Consider the following 21291-nt stretch of genomic DNA (forward strand, 5'->3'; position numbering starts at 1 on the left):
ATTGTTGATTTCTTGTACTATGCGCTTCTAAGATTGATGTGATATTCAAGAATGACCGACCTAAGGGAGTCGAGGCTGATGGTAAGTGTACTGAGCGCAGCCTGTCCTAAGCGAGTTGGGGCCAGCTAGATCAAAAGGGGGCTCGGCCTAAGTGTGCCAACCCTAATTATTTGAGAACTTGATATAATGTGTTTATCATTGATTAGTTGAATATCTGTACTCTGTTTTATGTTTAAATGAGATAAGCTTGATTGGATATGTTTATTGTTACATGTGTCTGCTGTTTCTGGTTTTCTTCCTGGGCCTTGGCTCATGGGTGCTACGTGGTGCAGGTAAAGGCGAAGGGAAGCTGAACCAACCATGAGTTGGAGAGCTCAAGGGGCGCAGTGTACATAGTCAGTTGCTCGACAGCCACGATCGAAGGAAAGTACAGGGACAAAGGCCTAAAACTTGTATTTTTCCATTAGAGTGGCTGTTGTTTGTATTAAAACTGTTGAGAATTGTAATTATCACTTGTACCTTGTTTTTGGGATCCCATGTCTTAAACATCCATTTTAATGAAAATTAATCGTTTATGTTCAAAATCTTTTAACCCTAATTTGATGGTTGAGCTTAGGATCACGCTTTTATTTAAATGACTTGGTTAGCAAGTCTTGCACTATTTCAACCACACAGAGTAACAGTCTTGGTTCTCCAGGGCATTACAACTTGGTATTGAGAGGTCTAGGTTTAAGGGCTCTTGAAGACTGGTTGGGCATGTACACTCCCCGATAAAGACAAGCTCGACTCAGGGTTCGGTAATTGTATATGTAACGACCCGGATTTTCAAGACTCAATAATGCGGAAATATAAATGTTTTCATTTAACAAAATGTCTCAAAAACCCATAGAAAAAAAAACTTTTTAAAAAGTCGTATGGCCATACTTAACATTTAGTTACAAACATGTTTTATAAAGATTAGAGTGAGCCTAGTGTAGGAAAATTACACAACATTTCCAAAAATAAAAAGGCTTCCCAAAAGGTCGGTCTACATGTACATTTGCAAGGAAGACTCCAGCGCTCACTGCTCTGCCTTGCCCTTGTTCTTACCTTCAACATGAAACAACTAGGTAAGCGAAAACGCTTAGTAAGATCAACTTCCAAACAAAGCAGATAGAGAAATAGGGATCCGGACCCATCCGGACCCTACACAATCAATTTCAAGAACGCTAAAGCGTCCTGGCAAACTTATGGTCATGCCTGATAACCAATGATAAATTAATTCGTAACTAGATAAAAATCCTGCACTCAGAAAAATCCCAGAACAAGCAGATATATTATATCACAACTATATCTTATCAACAATTATATCCCTGCACTCAGAAAATCCCAGAGCAAGCAGATATATTATATCACAACATAATTCGAGACCAATGCTCGACAATTTCTAACAATTCATGCGTAACGCGCCCTCCAACATAATTGCTAATCTGTAAAAGAGAACCGAGTTTCCACACTAAGATCTAGCCAATAAATATTCTCATCAAGGGTAACTATCGTGTTACCTAGGGCATCGCTACTTATTCAAGAGTGTAATCCAATTTACACGGTTTTACGGAGACTTCTATGTTAATCAGTGGTGCTGGTGAGCAGCTGCCCCTAGGGTGTTCAACCTCACTCAATCTTGGCAACCCCTAGTATCTCTAGGCACTCTCACGGAATGGCCAATATTCACGGCTGCTATCCGGGAATAACTTATCAGAGCACTTGCTCGGATTCTAACCGTCCAATGATTAAGTAAGCATGATGGCCCCTAGGTCCCATTTATCTTGGCGCCCCTAGGTTTAACCAGCTTATCCTCATCTCATGGCCACTCGTCGCGGTAATGAACCGGACATAAATAAAATCAAGCAGTGTGACGGGGATCAATCGTCTAGGATATGACGGACTTCTACCGTTCATATTTTCTAAATCAGCACTCACTAGACTAACGTCTCTAAGCAACTTTCTATGACAGCCTACATATGTGCATGTATCCCTATACTAACATACAAGACAATAATCATTTCATGTTGCAGCCATACAATATAAGTTGACTTACTTGGAGTCCTTAGCGCTCAGCAGGTTTTCACCCTCCAACGTTCAGTCCAGTTACGCTTAGCCAATACTGTAGTTATCCATACAGTATACTCGGATTAATTATGGCACTAATAATTCATTATTATTATTTTGGGCAGTTTGGTCATTTTAATAAAAGTCATTTGTAAGGATTTATAATCCTTATTTGGTTTTAAACCTATTAAGGAAAGTTATACAAAATATTCGAGACTAAGCCCTAAGTCTCGGGGAGACCTATCCTAAGGTCTCGATACCTAGGCTCGGGTATCACAATGGTATTTCCCACAATCCGCTAAAAATCTTATTCTTTCAAGGTATCGCTATTAACCCGCACTTTCGACTAGTCGGTTAAAATATGTAAGATTTTAGCCGGTATTATATCCAGAAAATACAAATAAATTCCTTAATTATTTTTAAAGAAAATAAACTCTTTAAATTTTCCTTTTATTTTTCTTAAGGTTTTAATATCTAAAAACCGTTTTAAGAAAATTGCCTAATTTGTCTTAATTAGGAAAACCGTTATAAATTTCTCATCTTGACTAATTAATTTTCCAAAAGCAATAAATCAATTTTACTTACTAGGAAAATAATTTATTTAATTATTTTCTCAAAATATAGGGTTTTAAACCCTCTTTTAATTTATTAACTACTAATAAATTAAATCTCTTATTTTTAGAAAGAATAAAAACTCTTTAATAAAAATAATTCATTTAAACTCAAAGGGATAATTTTAGTGAAAATATGATTTCAAGACTTACCAATTTATATCTTGAAATAAGCAAAATTTTACTTTTTACCTTATGTTCCAAAATCTCATTTTTACACTAAGTGTGAAAAACCTAATTTTCACATTTTTAACTACATACTTCGTTAGTTCATAACTTGAAATTTACTTACCCAATTGTTTCCAAAATTTTCCAATTCCATTTTTGTTATGCCATTTAGGTCTTTGTAAAATATTAGGTCAAAATGAGCATTTTTGATTGGTGAAATCATTTTCCAACAATGAGGTAAAAATGACCTTATTTTCAAGTCCTTATTTTTTCCAAACTTTGACAGTTAATAACTTTCAAACCGTTTAATATTTTCTTACCAAATTTTACAGTGGACTAATAGATTATGCCAGAAATATGTCCACAAAATTTTAGAAAAAACTGGGTTCATTTGCCCTATACAGTGGCTGTCCAAACTTGGTTCCGAAAATAAGAATACGAAAAAACAGTTTTTTACCTAATCTTTGAAATAGCATAACTTACTCATTTCTAAACATTTTTTAGTGTTTCAAAAGCTCAATTTTATGTACTCAATCTCAACAACATACAATTAAATTTTACAAAAACAATATACAGTGGCTGCTTGACCCCTTGGAAGTCACAGCTCAAAACATGTTTTGTTTTAGGGTATCCTACAAAACCCTTGGGGGTTTTGGTTCCCATTTTCAAAAATCAATACACATGCATCATAAAAATTATTAAACAACTACCATAACCTTATTACATCATCAACAAGAAACTCTAAGCATTAGATATACAAAATAATGCTTAAAACTAAAAACCCTACAACAAAATCATCAAAAGTAAACTTTTTACCTCTTTGGTGTTCTTGCTTAAGGTTTGGACCTTCCTATAAGCTTTGACTCCTTCAAAACCTTTCAAAAACCCTAACCAACTTCCTCCAACAACATAGGTAATTAGCTATTTGAAACTCTATGATTAAAACTTGACAAAAGTCTAGATTAATGAAACTTTACCTTAGGGAAAACCCTTCCTAGACCAAGACTTAGCTTCCAAGTTTCTTTGGTGTTCTTGGGGTTCAAAATGGAGAGAACACTTGAGAGAGTCTTCAAAAATCAGATGAGAGTGAATGAGGGAGGGAGAGTGGTCGGATTTGGGGGTTAGAATGGCTCACACAACTCTTCAAAATATCACAAAACACTTGAGTGCTTTTCTACCCACTTGCCCACTTGACTTCTTAATTAAATGGGATTTGAATTTTATAAAATTGGGTTCACACCACTCTAAAATAGCACATGGCCAGCCACCCTTTTCCATATATGTGACCATTAATTTTTTTTTATTTTTTTATATTTTTTATAAAGGTTAATAAAGGTTTATAAGAAGAAAAGTCCAAATTGACTTTTGACACCTTTTTTCACTTTTATTAAGTTTTAATCACCAAACTTAACATTAATTAATTAAATTAAATGTCTCTCACATTTAATTTAATTAATCACATAATAAAATTTAACCTAAGGTCCATTCATGGAATAAAATTCCCCATTTCGGCAAAATTAGGCATTTAACACAAAATGCCCTAAAATTTCCATTTTCTTTTAGGTTTATTATTTTTGACCAAACCTTAACTTTTATGAATGTATTTTATGCCCAAAATATAATTGCCATGATTTTTCGTTTTATTTTCCGAGATTTTTACCCGATCAGGGTTTTTGTGTCGGTCCAGGACCGAAAGTCTTATCTTGACTTTTAAAATCACAAAATTCATATTTTGGCTAGCAATAACTCATGGAATACTTACAAACAAAATATAATATTATTTAAAATAATATTCTTAACCCGGGGGAAAAATACCGACCCGAGTCGTTTAAAGGTACCCGAAAACGTAGGACGTTACAGTATATATGTGATTACATGTTTAAATTCTTGAATGAAATATAAATGTTTTAATATGTGTGATTAATAGGGAGCATGAGATACTGATAGGGCCTGGCCCTTGACTGCTGTATGATTATAATGAGGCGTGCTTATTCGCATTGTTGTTGCATGTGAATGATTGTTTGCATCTTGATTGCTTGAGGTTGGTTGAGTTTCTATGGTGAACTATGGAAGGATTGTTAACCTGTCATCATTTCCTGACCGACGAGTCGTTGATTGCAGTTAAACTTGGATAGCTATGCGTCCAAGGTAATCTATATGACTCTAGGGCTAGAGAAGATGAGCAGGGCTAGAACGCTTCGCCAGTCCTTGAGAACTGGCAGTAGATACTTGCAGACATGCAAGCTCGGATATAGAGTTAGGAAGAGTAGATTCGTCTTCTGAGATAGAAGAATTCGTCAGGGAGTGCTGCACCTATTGTGCCACCTGCTGTGGCACCAGTTATACAAACACCTAAGGTTAGGAACAAGTGGGAGCCACTGTATGATCGGTTCAGGAGATATCATCCTCCAACCTTTGAGGGAGGACCAGATCCACTTCTATCCTGGATTTCATGAGGGTGGAAGGTAATAATAGGGTGGCTTGTGCCACCTATATGCTTACAGAGGATGCCCATATTTGGTGGGAGGTGGTATCACACACCAGGGATATTTCTACTTTGAGTTGGGATGGGTTCAGAGATCTGTTCAACCAGAAGTATTACAATGTTGCCATCAAGGCAGTGAAGGTAAATGAATTCATAGGGTTGGTACAGGGTAGAATGATAGTTACAGAGTATGCCCTGAAGTTTGATAGGCTGGCGAAGTTTGCATCAGACTTGGTGCCTATAGATGTGGCCAGACAGAACAGGTTTGTTCAAGGGCTCAATGCTATGACAGCATGGGCTGTGAGGATTACTTCGGTACCTGGGAAGACGACCTATGCCCAAGTTTTTGAGAAGGCTCTTATCGCTAAAGAGGAAGAAAACAAGATCTGGAGGGAGAACGCTACGAGATGAGATGTTCACAGGGCAGTGCCTCCATCCATAGGATTTGGTAGGGGCGGAGGCCCCAGTGATCTAAAGAGGAAGATCCCTAACACTTCGACCACTGCTGGTCCTGATTGGAGTGGTCGGGGTGGCCACTAGGGAGGCGATGAGACATGGAGGAGTTACCCAAAATGCACGAGGTGCAGGAAGTGCCATCTGGATGAATGTCGAGCAAAGGCTTGCTATCTGTACGGGGTGGTGGGACACCTCAAGAAAGACTGCCCAATAGTGAAGAAGGAGGAACCAGGGAAGGTGGACAACTTGACTCCAGCTCAAGTGTTCAACTTGACACATGCGAAGGCCGAGGCTAGTCCCTCAGTAGTGATAGGTCAGCTTTCTAGCGCTAGCTCTTCTTATACTGTATTGATTGAATCTGGTGCTACACATTCGTTTGTTTCTAGTAAGATAATTAATAGATTGTGTAGACCTAGTGAGTAATATACTGTAGGATTTTGGGACTATACTGCCTACAGGGGAACTGGTAGTTTCTAGGAGATGGATTAGAGCATTGTCAGTGATGGTGGATAGTAGGGAACTATCAGTAGATTTGATCGAGTTGGGTATGGATGATTTTGATATAATCTTGGGGATGGATTTGCTGGTTAGGTATAGGGCTACTATAGATTGTAGGAAGAAGATGGTGACCTTTGAGCCTGAGGGCGAGGATCCCTTTATTTTTGTGGGCGTTGTGCATGGACCTCGCATACCCACAATATCAGCATTGAGAGTTAGAGACCTATTACAAGGAGGTTGTATAGGTTTTTTAGTTAGTGTGGTAGATACCACCAGAGTTTTGCCAGTAGGGCCGGGGGAGACCAGATTAGTACGTGAGTTCTTGGATGTGTTTCCTGAGGATTTACCAGGGTTGCCGCCGCACAGGGAGATTCAGTTTGTCATTGAGTTAGCACTGGGAATAGAGCTAGTGTCGAGGGCACCATTTAGGATGGATCCGGCAGAACTGAAAGAGTTGAAGATACAGCTGCAAAAGTTTCTTGATTTGGGATTTATCAGGCCTAGCTTCTCGCCATGGGGGGCTCCGGTTTTGTTTGTGAAGAAGAAGGATGGAACACTAAGGATGTGTATAGACTACAGGGAGTTGAATAAGTTGACCATCAAGAACAAATACCCCTTACCAAGGATCAATGACCTGTTTGATCAGTTGTAGGGAAAGATGGTATTCTCAAAAATTGATCTTCGATCTGGTTATCACCTGCTGATGATCAAGGATGAGGATATACCGAAGACGTCCTTCTGAACAAGGTATGGGCATTATGAGTTCTTGGTCATGTCATTTGGTTTGACCAATGCCCCAACAACATTCATGGATTTGTTGAATAGGGTGTTCAAAAACTTCTTGGATCAGTTTGTGATTGTCTTCATCGACGACATCTTAGTTTACTCTAGTTCAGAGGCGGAGCATGAACAGCATCTCCGACAGGTCTTGCAGAGATTGAGAGAGCATCGATTGTATGCCAAGTTTAAGAAGTGTGAGTTTTGGCTACCAGAAATGACATTCCTTGGACATATTGTTGGTGAAGATAGGATTAAGGTGGATCCAGCTAAGATCGAGGCAGTGAGAGATTGGCTGAGGCCAAGGAACACCTTAGAAGTTAGGAGCTTCCTTGGATTAGTGGGATATTACAGGCGGTTTGTGGAATGGTTGTCGAAGATTGCTGCAACGATGACAGAATTGACATGGAAAAATCTGAAGTTCACCTGGTTAGACAAGTGTGAGAATATCTTCCAGAAATTGAAGCGACGACTGATTACTGCTCCGGTATTGAGTCTTCCTTTGGAGGGAGGGAAGTTTGTGGTATACTGTGATGCATCGAGGTTGGGATTGGGATGTGTGTTGATGAAGAATGAGAAGGTTATTGCTTATGCGTCACGACAGTTGATGGAGTATGAGCAGCGGTACCCTACCCATGACCTAGAGTTAGCAGCAGTGGAATTCACACTGAAAGTTTGGCGACATTATTTATATGGGGAGAAGTGCGAGATATATACCTATCATAAGAGTTTGAAGTATTTCTTCACCCAGAAGGACTTGAATATGCGGCAGAGACGTTGGCTGGAGTTGGTAAAGGACTATGATTGTGATATCCTTTTCCACCTAGGGAAAGCCAATGTAGTGGCAGATGCGTTGATCCGGAGGGGCCCGGGACAATTGTTTAACTCTGCACAGATATCGAGAGAGTTGGCAAGGGAGATCTCAAGAGCAAGGATAGAGCTAGTTGTGGGTCGGTTGGCCAATATCACTTTACAGTCGACCCTTCTGGAGAGGGAAAGAGAGGGTTAGATGATTGATTTATCATTGCAGGAGGTTAGAGGGAATGTCTTAGTTGGAGTGGCTAAGGACTATTCCATTTCATAGAGTGGTTTGTTACGGTATAAGGGTCGGATTTGTGTCCCGACAGATGTGGGTATTAGACGAGTGATATTAGATGAATCCCATACTACACCATACTCACTCCATCTAGGCACCATAAAGATGTATCAGGATCTACATACTTTATATTGGTGGCTTGGGATGAAGAATGATGTAGTGGAGTACGTGGCCAAGTGTGTTTGACCTGTCAGCAGGTGAAGGCTGAGCATCAGCGGGGTTGCTACAGCCTTTGGGTATTCCCGAGTGAAAATGGGAAGACATTACAATGGATTTTGTGGGAGGTTTACCCAGAAAAGTGGGACTACATGACTCGGTATGGCTGATAGTAGACAGATACACCAAGTTAGCTCACTTTCTGCCAGTGAAGACAACCTATACTGTGGATCAGTACGTAGAGCTGTACATGAGGGAGATTGTACGTATCCATGTGGTTCCCAAGTCTATTGTATTAGATCGGGATCCCATATTCACCTCCAAGTTTTGGGGTAGTTTGCAGAAGGCGATGGGGACTCAACTGAAGTTTAGTACGACCTCTCATCCTCAGACTGATGGACAGTTTGAGAGGACGATTCAGGTATTGGAAGACATGCTCAGGGCGTGTGTGATAGACTTTGAGGGTCTTGGAGTAAATACCTATTGTTGATTGAGTTCTCATACAACAACAGTTATCAATCAACGATTGGAGTAGCGCCATACGAGATGTTATATGGGAGGAGGTGTAGATCGCCCATTCATTGGGATGAGATGGGTGAGAGGAAGTATTTTGGGCTGAAGATGGTTAAGAAGACTAATGAAGCTATTGAGAAGATCCGGGCTTGAGTGTTCGCTTCGAAGAGCACACAAAAAAGCTACGCTGATCCTAAGCATAGGGACATGGAGTTCTAGATAGGGGACCACGTATTTCTGCGAGTCTCACCGTTTCAAGGGGTGAGGAGGTTTGGGAAAAAGGAAAAGTTGAGCCCTAGATTCATAGGACCTTTTAAGATCCTAGAAAGGATCGGGCTAGTGCCCTACAGGTTGGCACTACCACTGTCATTATCAAGAGTTCACGACGTATTCCACATTTCTATTCTTTGGAAGTACATCTCAGATACAACTCATGTGTTGAGGTATGAAGATTTGGAGTTGCAGACAGATGTGTCATATGAGGAGAGACTGGATCAGATCCTGGACAGGATTGATAAGGTTCTACGGAACAAGATGATTCCTCTAGTTATTGTGGAGGAATAGCAGGGTCGAGGAAGTGACCTAGGAGCTTGAGTCAACGATGTGGGATCAACATCCCGAGCTATTCAGGTAAAATTTTGAGGATGAAATTCTCAGTAGGATGGGATAGTTGTAACGATCCAAAATTGCTAATAAGGCTTAGGGCCCTGATTAGCGTGCCAGAAGTGCATAATCAACATATATGAATGTTTAAATAGTTAAATACGTGATTATGTGGCATGCAAGATTAATATGATTATATGGATATATTAGATGCATGTTTATGAGTATTAGATATGCATGTGGGCCATTTATAGCTTATAAGGGAATATTTGTAATTTTGGCACGTTAAGGGCATAAATGTGATTAAATGTGATAAATGGTTGAGACCACATTGTTATGTGGATATATTTGCTATATAGGATTCGAGACGACCCTAGTGAGCAGATAAGCGAAATAGTCACAATGGGGTTAAATACCTGACTCGGGGGGAGCCTTGGGGTATTTATGGAATTTAGAGAATATTTTGGGATATATTGAGTAATGATTAAGTATTTGGTAATTAATTAGATGTGACAGTGTTATTTGATTAATAGTAGGAACATTTGAGGTATTAGCGAAATTGGGGGAAAATGACTGTTTTACCCTTTAGAACCCTTAGAGGATTAATAAGTCTAAAGGGAAAAATAGACATTGGTTGGGTTAGGATATACTCAGAAGATTAAGGGAAAAGAACCAGAAGCTCATAGAATTTCCCTCTCTCTCACCTTCTACACGTTTTCTCTCTCACTCTCTCTAAAACTTGGGTGAGCTTGGATAATTAAAGGGGACCAAGCTGGGAAATGAGCTGGGAATTTGGAGGAGAACCAAGCTAGGATTAGCCAGAGCATTGTGGAGGATCTAAGCTGCAATTGAGGTATGAATTTCATACTAAGCAAGCTGAATTTTTCTGCTGAAACTATGTTGAAAACTAGAGATTCCATGAGTCTTAGTTTGCTAGCTAATTTTGGTTGAATTTAAGTATTTAATAAGAGTAAAAATTGTTTATGAGTTGGGTATAGTGTTTAGATCAAAGGGCTGGGAATTTTGGGCATAAATTCTGGTTTGGTTGTTGTTGTGGGGTGTAAATTGAGGTTAAGCTCGAGGAGAAATGTTAAGGAAATATAGGATTTTCTAGGTTTAGGGGCTCGGGTCGCGGCCTTGTTCTTTAGGCACCGCGGCTCGCATGAGTGTTGAGGCTGGGAGCCTCTGTTTGCCAGGTGCGCGCTGTGACTTAGAGATGGCAGGTCACTGCTCGTGTCCCCCAGCAGGGGGAGTTTGTCTCTGTTTAAGGGGCAGGTTGCGACCCTCTGGGGAAAGTCGTGGCCCTAATTGATGAATTAAGGGAAAATGGGATTTAAGGCTCGGGGAGGCTCGGGAATTCGAACATAAGCACTCGGGACGATTTCTACTACCCGGTTTAGTAGAAATCGAGGTCCTGGATACAAGCTATTATTTTCTAAGTATTTATTTAGAGTTAGAATTGTTATTTACCCATTGATACTATGACTAGGTTTACCGCTAAGGCTCAAGACTGAGGATCGTGCTCAGGACCGTTCTGTATCCTTCGCTCAGGATCCGAGGTAAGAAAACTGCACCCCTGCGTGGTTGTGAATGGGACTGAGATTCCCAATTGTTTATTTCTTGTACTATGTGCTTCTAAGATTGATGTGATATACAAGAATGACCGGCCTAAGGGAGCTGGGGCTGATGGTAAGTGTACTGAGCACGGACCGGCCTAAGCGGGACGGGGCCAACTAGATCAACAGGGGGCTCGGCCTAAGTGTGCCAACCCTGATTATTTGAGAACTTGAGATTATGTGTTTATCATTGATTAGTTGAATATTTTTACTCTGTTTTATGTTTGAATGAGATAATCTTGATTGAATATTCTTATTGTTACATGTGTATGTTGTTTATGGTTTTCTTGATGGACCTTTGCTCACGTGTGCTACGTGGTGCAGGTAAGGGCAATGGGAAGTTGTACCAACCATGACTTGGAGAGCTTTGGGGGTGGAGTGTACATAGTTAGCTGCTCGACCGCCACGGTCGAGGGAAAGTACAGGGACAGAGGCCTAAAACTTGTATTTTTCCATTAGAGTGATTGTTGTTTGTATTAAAACTGTTGAGAATTGTAACTATCACTTGCACCCTGCTTTTGGGATCCCATGTATTAAACATCCATTTTAATGAAATTAACCGTTTATGTTCAAAATCTTTTAACCCTAATATGATGGTTGACCTTAGCATCGCGTTTTTATTTAAATGACTTGGCTTGCAAGTCTTGCACTATTTAAACTACACAGTGTAACGGTCTTGGTTATCCAGGGCGTTACAAAAAGAGAAGGGAAAATAAGGGTAGGCGTGTGGAAGAGAGTGGGAAAGGATTGATCTTCTTTTCCTATTTGGTTGGGATTTTAAATGGATTAAATTGATGATGCTAGACAAATTGTGAAAGAGGAGGATTGTCATCTTTAAATTTATTTGTAAATGCCTTTATTTAAGAAAAATCAAATAAAACAAAACAAAGAAAAAGGATTAGGTTTGGGGAACTTTTCCATTCCCATTGAGCTAGGCTATTATTTCTAGGGTTAAATAAAAGGAAAGAAAGAAAGAAAAGAGCTCATTTTTTGTTCTTGGTGCCGTCGGCTAGCAGGAGAGAGAGAGAGAGAGAGAGAGAGAGAGAGAGAGAGAGAGAGAGAGAGAGAGAGAGGTTGCGTGAGGGCTAGGGAGAGAAGGAGAAAGAGAAGAAGGTGATTCCAACTAGGTTTGTGTTCTTGTTCTTTGTGATTTAATCCTCTACCCCTTTTTCTTATTCAATTTTTACTTGATGCTAAGTCTTTTTGTTTCTTGGTTGTCGTTTGGTTTTCTCTCTTTGTGTGGTTTCGAAAAACCCTAGGTGTACCAAGAGGGTGATTACCATATTTCTATGTATTGAGTCTTGATCACCACAAAGGAGGTAATGGAGATTCTAGTGCCCTTATATTTTACTTGATGTTTTGTTGTGTTCTTTTTATTTGAGTGGTCTTTATGGAAAAAGCATGTTGGTTTGTAATATTGGTTTTGGGTTATGAATATGTGTTGTGGTTACTCTTGTCCTTGCAAATGAATCCATGATTTTGATGGGAAATATGTTGAAGATTTTATTTGTGTTATATGGTTTGAGTTTCGGCCAAGGGATAGGGTTTTGGTTTATGTTCATTCTTCTCTTTTGTAATTTACTTTCTTGATGTATATAAGAGCATAAAGAGGAATATGCATATTGATTAGGTTTGGGTATTTCTTTAAAGGTTTGTTATGAAGTGTATATAACCTAGGCGTGTGAGCTCTATGATTTTATGTGTTTGAATATGCTTCGGCATGTGGTGTATATAGGCAAGCATGAATAGAAATTTTTGGGCATGCATGAAGTATGAGATCTTATGGTTATGTTTTCATGGTTGTTTTAAATCTAATGGTTTATGTAACAAGAATGCAAGAATGCTAATAGACACATGTTGGGGCTTAAGTTCGGTTTGACCTATGTTATGATAATGTTGTCTTTTAAATATTCTTGTAAAAATGCAAAAGAAATATGAGATGTTGATCATGAGGGTTTCAGCATAGGGTTGTATTTGATGTTTGATTTTTGTGTTGATTAAATTTCATGCTAAATGTAATAGTGTGGTGTACAAGTGTAAGAGAATGTTAGGGAAAATTGTTAAATGGATAAAAATATTTTATGAGCATTGTTTAAACATGATTTGATGATTTTATGCTTGTTTTTTATATATATATTTTGTGATGGTAATGGTAAAATAGTGTATTGAAATGCACATATGTCCTCAAAGTGGTATTTGATTTTATTAAAACCAAAAGACATATTATTTCATATGTTAATAGTGTTTTTATAAAATTAAATACATGCAGATTTTTGTATATTTTTATGAAAGAAAATATAGTTTTAATTCAAGTATGTTATTTTTATTAAATAAAATAGTTACTAGAATTTTTGGTTAATAGTAAGAAAAGTCTTTTATATGAGATAAGTAAAAAAAGTGCATCAAATAAATTGAACCTTAAGCTTTGTATATGATGAATGTGATATTTTCAAAATGTAAATATGTATTTTCACACTATTATTTATTGCAGTTTTTTTTTACATTTAAAATGTGGAAATATTATGGTTTAAATTCATTTGTGATTTTTAAACAAATTACTATTTGTTGAAACTTTGGGTTATTAAAAGAAAATATCTTTTTAATAAGTTAGTCATACACTCCAATAAAGTAAGTTAAATGATATATATGAAAATGTAATTTTTCCACACTTTATTTAGGGATCTTTACAATTATATACCTATAATATAAATTAATTACAAAAATCACCTACAAAATTTTATTTACAAAAATACTTTGCCACGTCATTAAAAAATACCAGATTCTAAAAGTAATATACCTGAATTTGAAACTTTCCCGAAATCCCAATTTTTCCGTTTTTTTGGGTTTTAAAACGTAACATTTTGGTTACTTAAAATGTTTATAAGTTACCAATTAGTTAATTTTTTCACCATTTTTTATACTGCTTTTTTTTTCATGGTACGAGGCTCCTCTCTCTTTCTCTCTCTCTCCACTATACTATCTTTTTTTTATTAATTTCTTACAGTCTCTCTTATCTTTAATTTCAAAATATTTTCCAACCACACCGCTAGTCGGTTGGGCTCAAAAGTGATACCATCGCGACCTACTCTTCAAGTTGATCATTTTGATATTTGGGAATCATATATTTTTTGGCCATCACTAAAGAAGATGACCAGAATAAAAAGTAACTTTTTAATTTCTTTTTTATATTCTGTTGATCAAAATTAACTAAATTTTAAACTTGATCAAAATTTAATATACTAAAATTAGTATTTTTATTTTACATGTAAAAGATACTATATTTTATTCTAAACAACTTAAATTTATTTATAAATATTCCAAGTAACTTTTTTAAAATAGATTATTTAGGATATTTTTTGGCAACTTTTAAATAGAATATATAAAAAAAATTATTGTATGGTATACTAAAAGTAACTTTTAATAATAAGTTATATAGTTATTTGTTATATTTTATTGTAACTCATTAGTTTATAAAAAATAACTAATCTACAACGTAAAAGTAATAAGACACCATAATATAACTTCAAAATGACTAATCCGTGTCTTAAGATAAAAAACTTAAAAAATAAATAAGTATTGGAGGTAACCAAAATGTATATAAAATAATATGTTATAAAAATAAAAAATTTCATGGAAAAAGTAACTAATTGATAACTTAATAACATTTTAAGGAACCAAAATGTTACTTTTTTAAACCCAGAAAAATGAGATTTCAAGAAAGTTTCAAATTCAGATATATTACTTTTAAAATCCGATATATTTTGATGACGTGGCAAGATATTTTGTAAATAAAATTTTGTATGTGATTTTTGTAATTAAATTATAAAAAACAGTAAGGAACGTAGATTTCTCCTTTATTTATGAATTTTCACATTTATAAACATGTCGTTTTTTTTAGAGATTAATAAAATTATTTTTCTAAAAGAAAACAAGAAACTTATTTAGTTATTCTAAATAGCTACAATTTTGTCACAACTTTTTTAAATGGTATTAAAATAATAAATAGAATTATTATTTTATGAGAAATTAGAAATGACTAAATAGATTATCTTATAAAATGTGCGTGCCTAACGAACTCAACGTCTTCTTTGCCTCGTAAAATGAAAATGACATTTCATTACCTTTTGGTAATAAATCTCCTAAAAATGATAAAAATTTTCTCATTCCCTTATCACTCCACTCATGTTTGGCTTTTAAGTTATACAACCTAAGTAGTACTGATAATTTAGTGAACCTTTATAATTAGGAGAAATGAGTTTCTCAGCATCTTGTAAGATTGACTGAAATTTAACTAGATCCACATATGATTTATATTGTGCATCATCACTGGCAGTACCACGCTATGCCAGGGACCATGGCCCCCAAAATTTTAATATATCATATATATTATATATAATTATATATTAATCTTTAAGTTAACCAATTGCTGTAACTCAAAGTATTTAAAGTTGAATTCATTTGGGGAAGAAAACCAACGAGTGATTTATAGTCATGGAAGCCAACATAAATGTATATATTTATAAATATATAAAAAATGTGTACACTTTATATAAAAAAGAAAAAATAGGCATATATATGTATATTATTTAGCCCCAACAAATAACCGTGTGTTTTGCGACTGTGCATCATCAATCAATTCTGCAATAGCATCAATTTCATAACCCACATCAAAATACTTATTATTCTTAAATGTTTTCTCCATGCAAAAGCCACACTTTATAACTTTTGTCTATTCCGTTTTTAAATAAGTGATATTTTATTTTAACAATTGTTATTATAATGACCCAACTATTTCTAAGACCTTGGACCATTAGATCTACTATACATAGCTCCTATTTTGGGAAAGATACATAAGAAATAATATAACTTTATTAAATATTGAAATATTGTATCAAATACATAATAATAGAAAATATGGCATGGGTACCCATTGTTTAAAACATAAAACATAATTTTAAACTAAAGAAAATGGTTTACAAAACTAAATGCGGAAAAACATGATTTAAAAGACTAAAAATAAACAACTTCATCCTCGATCGACACGCAGTCCACACATTTCATCCATCCTTAACACACAAGCCAAGCTACCAATAATCATTCCGCCTTCCATATTCATTTTCCTACATCACACTAAAAATAAAAGAATGAGCCTAATGCCCAGCAAGGACTACTAATACCATAACCTACACATAAAATCATATCATAACATATGAAAAAAAAATATATCATAAACATATACCATAAGCATACCATAAACATATGTCATATACTACTACAATGGCCATCATACTACTTAGGACTTGTTTAACTAAGCAAGTCATATGCCCAATAGATTTGTGGGGCTTGCTAGCCAAGCAAGTCATATGCCCATAAATTATTGGGGCTTGCTAGCTAGACAAGTCATGTGCCCAAGGTCTATAAACATACTATGCATAATGTTAACATACAACATATGATAACATAACATATCATACAAACATACAAGATCTATCCTATTTTCCTTACCAAAACCGAAATAATTGAGAACAAAGCCGGGACTTGGAACACTCCTAAACCAACAATAGGAATAGTGAGTATCTCTAAGGGAAAGAGATGAAAGGAATAGAACTAAACCACCAAGAGAAAACTTACCGAAAAGACACCTTAAGTTCAAAGAACTTAAAATCCTAACCACAAAACCATAACAAAAGTTAGAACCTGAATGAAAACTAAAGAAACTAAGGAATCAAAAGAATTAAACTTTAGAATAAGGGTACCTTTGTTGATCTTAAGGATTGGCCTAACTCCAATACCAATATACCCTAATCATTACTTCCCAAGTGTTTGATAAAGCTTAAGAATGATAAAGCTTTTTCTTTCCCAACCCAAGTGTATCACTCTTATGTTCTCACTAGCACCTTGGAGTATGATCACAGCTGAAGAGTAAATGAAAGGGCTGGGTACTAGGTCCTATTTATAGAGTTTGAGGAGTGAAATTGTCCTATTAAAAAAAAAATACTTAAATCCTTAAATAAACATGATTATGACAAGTGTCAACCTCTTAGTGGTTCTAGAAGGTTCTAGAGTTTCTAGATTTTTCTTTTATTAAAATAAATACTTAATTTCATTCTAACTATAATCTAAATTTAAATTTAAATAAAATAGAATCCTAACTTCTAACTTCATAAATCTCGTAACTTTAAACTCATATGTAGTAAAATTAACATAACTGGAGTTGTAGGACTCCGATTTAGACCATCTTTATACCGTTAGAAAGGTAATTCAATTATCTACAACTTTTTAGAAATACTATTTTTCGAAAAAATAGGTCGAAAGTTACAGTACCTTAAAGTTACGGAAAATCTATTTAATTATCTAAATAACAATCTAACCCACAAATAAACAAGATTGTGACAAATGTCATGCTCCTAATAGTCTTGGAAGATTCTAGAGCTTTCTTGAACTTTCTTTTATTTAAACTATAATTAAATCCTTAAATAAACATGCACACGACAAGTTTCATGATCTTCATAATTCTATCTAAACCTTAAGTTATAATAATATCATATTAATAACCAGCAATATTAATCAAACCTTATGTTATAATTAATATTCTTAAACTATAGGTAAACTTATAAAATCTATAAGTGTTGCTACGAGTGTTCAACTAAGTCCCGGTTCGAACCAAAATCCACAAAATTTAAAATATTACAACTACTACTAGCTAACTAACTAAGTAAACATTCTGGGACTCTACAGTCATCCTCACAATGTTACCACCTTAACACAAGGACAAGGAATAATATTAGGAGATTAAGTATTTTTTGCACAAAATTGCAAGAAAAACTCCACTACATTCCTATATTTCACTGATAACCTATCTGTTGACATCTAGTCTCTATCCATTTTCAAACTTCACACAAACTAAAAAAACCAAACAAAAAAAGCAACAAACATTAACAATTAGGTTCATGAATTACCTAATTGATAAAGAAATAAAGGAAACAATGTCCAAAAAAAAATTGGGCAGCATATCCCCTATTTCTATCACATTTCCCAAATTTTAAAACATACATATATACAACACGTAATATACACAAAAGTATTGAACATATCAATCAAATATCCATAATTGGCCAGCATTTCCCATATTTCTATCACATTTCTAAAATTTAAACGAACTTATATTCATCACATAAACACAACAAACCAATTAACCAATCAAACATGCATAATTCCAGTCTTATATCATCACAGCACACAGTCCCAGAACCTATCTCCACTAATTTATAATTCCTACATTCCACTAAGTTCAATATCTTAATTATATATTACGGTCAAAATATTACCTCCAAAATAAAATCCTCTAAAGCTTGATCTCACCAACAAATTCGTCAACAAAATACCTATTCCAATAAACAAAAAATAATTGAAAAAAGTTAACATAAGATAAGGAAAAATATACTAAAACTATTATAACTAAATAAACAATAAAGTGGAACTTAAAAAAACACATAATTTAATTATATATGCCCATTTAAGTACTTAAACCCAAAATTAAATAATATATTTTAAAAAAAGTTAACAAAACATAAAGAAAAATATACTAAAAATATTCTAACAAAATAAATAATAAAATGGAACTTAAAGAAAACAAACAATTTAATATATATACATATTCAAACTATTAAACCCAAAATTTAAAAAAAAATTAAAAAGTTAACAAAATATAAAGAAAAATTTACTAAAAATATTAAAACCAAATAATTAATAAAGTGGAACTTATAGAAAATATATAAATTAATCTATATATCCATTTACATAATAAAACCCAAAATTAAATTTAATAAAAAATTAACAAAAAATAAAGAAATTATAATAAAAAAATTCTAAAAAAATAAAATATTAAAATGCAAAGTTTAAACATAAAACAATGACATAATCATCAATATAAAACTAACCAAAAATTTAAAAATCTCAAATATAGCTATTTTGTAAAAAAAATCACAAAAATTTAATTTTATTCATACTTGGACGATAGCGTTAGTGCCCCACTCACGCAAATGTGTCGTTAGCATTAGTGGGGCACAAATGATAACGATGTCGTTAACATCGTCAGTGCCCCACTGACTCAAACGGTCCCCACTAACACTGTCAGTGTTGTAACTGAAGCAAATACACTTTCAATTGTGGCAGTGCCCAACTGCCACAAATGCTAATTCTCGGTCAATGACGCCAATCAACTGTGATTGACTTGTTTGACTGACAGAAAAGGGGTATTTTGGAGTAGTGGTTGTATTAAAGTCTGTATAACAATTATGTGATTAAAGAACCAATTAAATGGTGAATAAGTATGTTGCTTAATTTTGTTTGAAGAGGCAAGAAATAAGCATGTAAAATTATCGTTTTAAAATGTTAAATTTTAAGAATGCTCTCACGTATGTGTGTTGCATGCAAATGCATTTTTACGTTCAAATATATGCCTATTGTTCATATACATGACTTTTACTTTGTAACTATGAAGGATTAATAGGTAGAATTAACATTATTCTTTTATGATTTTATGTGAAATTATTGTATGTTTGCAATGGTAGTGCAACTTGTGCCACATGTGCATGGCCCATGCACACATGGGGTATATATGTTGGGCATGAGTATTCTTACGTGATTCTAAGAGACGAACATTTGGTTATGATTATAGGCTCGTTGTAAAGTTTTCTCATTTTGCTTTTCTCGGACCTAAGGTAAGGAAGTTAGATAGAATTTTCCATGTTTATGCTATGGAATGGTAAGACTTGTATGTTACAAGAAATAATGTGCTATGGAAATGCTATGTTTTGATGATAAACCAAGTGATATGGAAAAGTAGAATTATATCTTGATATGTTATGACAAGTATGATGCAAAATGTATTTTCTATGTTTTGATGTGAACTAGATTTCATGTGTTTGTATGATGAAAAGAAAAGGTTCCTAGTGTGTTGAATGCAACGTAATAAATGAGTTACTAAGGATATGACATAACTCAAAGGGTGGACATGCCGAGGTTCTTCAAGGACCTGAGATCCTGTTTACCTCATAAATGAGGTTTTACTAGCTGTTGACCCTCGTTTTGGTCAACGAAACGGAGTCAAATATACGATAGAAAAATAGTATGATGCTTGAGAAAACAATCTAATGGAAAGTAAAGAACACAAAGAATTATAGTGGTTCGGCCCCAGTGATTAGAAATGACCTACGTCCACTTGATACTATTATTAATGTTGAGCTTCAAAGGTGTGATCAAAGAACTAGGGTTCCTGAGTTTCACAGAACTTAGAAGGAGAAACAATACAGACAATGGATAATAGCAATACAATTCGGAAAAATATCAAAAGATTCCCCCTTGAGCGATTTCTTGTATATTTATAGGCTCAAGGAGGGTAACATGAGTCAATTAATCATATCTTTCCTTAATAAACGGATATTCAGGTTATAATGAAGAGATATTCTCGGATATCATTACAACTATACAAATTTATACATAAATAAACGGAGTATACGATCAGACTGGTCGTATATAAAACTTGAACCCCGCATATGGAAGTATCTCTGGTCGATAGGCGAACATCATCTCTGCCACGTGTCAAAAATTCTTGCCACATCATCAACAGCTGTTTTTTGGATAAACATTTGCCCCCCAAGTTTATTTATTGCGACTAGCAATAAGTAAACTTAGGAAACTAACCTTTCGTATGCCCCACGAAATCTGTCAGAGCCACTTGTGCGTCCTCGAAAAAGGTGACCTAATCACATCCAATCACGCCTTTTCAGTTTCCAAGTAATCCTTCTGACATCTATTACACTCCCTCATGCCTTGAAAAAGGTAACTCACCCATTTTTATCATATCTCAGCCATTATAAATAATCCCTAAATTTACTTTTTCACTTTTTACTCGCCATTTTCTTGCCAAGAACCCTCAAGAACTTCATCTCAGAGCTCAGAAACTTCAAAGACCATCCGTTGCTATTCTAAAGATCCTTTTTTCGCACATCCAAAGTTGCTTCATTTTAGAACCTCCGATCTTCATCTAGGTAAATTTATTCAACTTTCAAGCTCTTTGACATGCCATGCATACTGCTATACGCCTATTTTGAGTTATGAAATTTTTCGGGTTCTTGGGTAGAAATGCATGAGGATTGTGTGTATACCGACTGATGCTTGATAGGGTAGCATAGTTTTGCTCTGTAGGAGTTAGGAGCC

The 21291-nt window shown here is 35.2% G+C and overlaps 1 long non-coding RNA gene across 2 annotated transcripts; it reads right to left on the bottom strand.

The window, feature by feature from the left end:
* Nucleotides 1–892: 892 nt before the first annotated feature.
* LOC133823545 (uncharacterized) lies at nt 893–4188 on the bottom strand. Of its 2 annotated transcripts, XR_009888417.1 has the most exons (4): nt 3848–4188; nt 3687–3765; nt 2081–2146; nt 893–1089 (listed from the first exon to the last, which is right to left on the bottom strand). It is a non-coding gene; the product is annotated as an uncharacterized LOC133823545 (long non-coding RNA). The 2 variants fall into 2 exon arrangements; XR_009888418.1 differs by lacking the exon at nt 2081–2146 and having other exon boundaries at nt 3848–4186.
* Nucleotides 4189–21291: the final 17103 nt, after the last annotated feature.

The sequence above is a fragment of the Humulus lupulus genome, chromosome 1, assembly GCF_963169125.1.
Source record: "Humulus lupulus chromosome 1, drHumLupu1.1, whole genome shotgun sequence".
NCBI classification, from domain to species: Eukaryota; Viridiplantae; Streptophyta; class Magnoliopsida; order Rosales; family Cannabaceae; genus Humulus; species Humulus lupulus.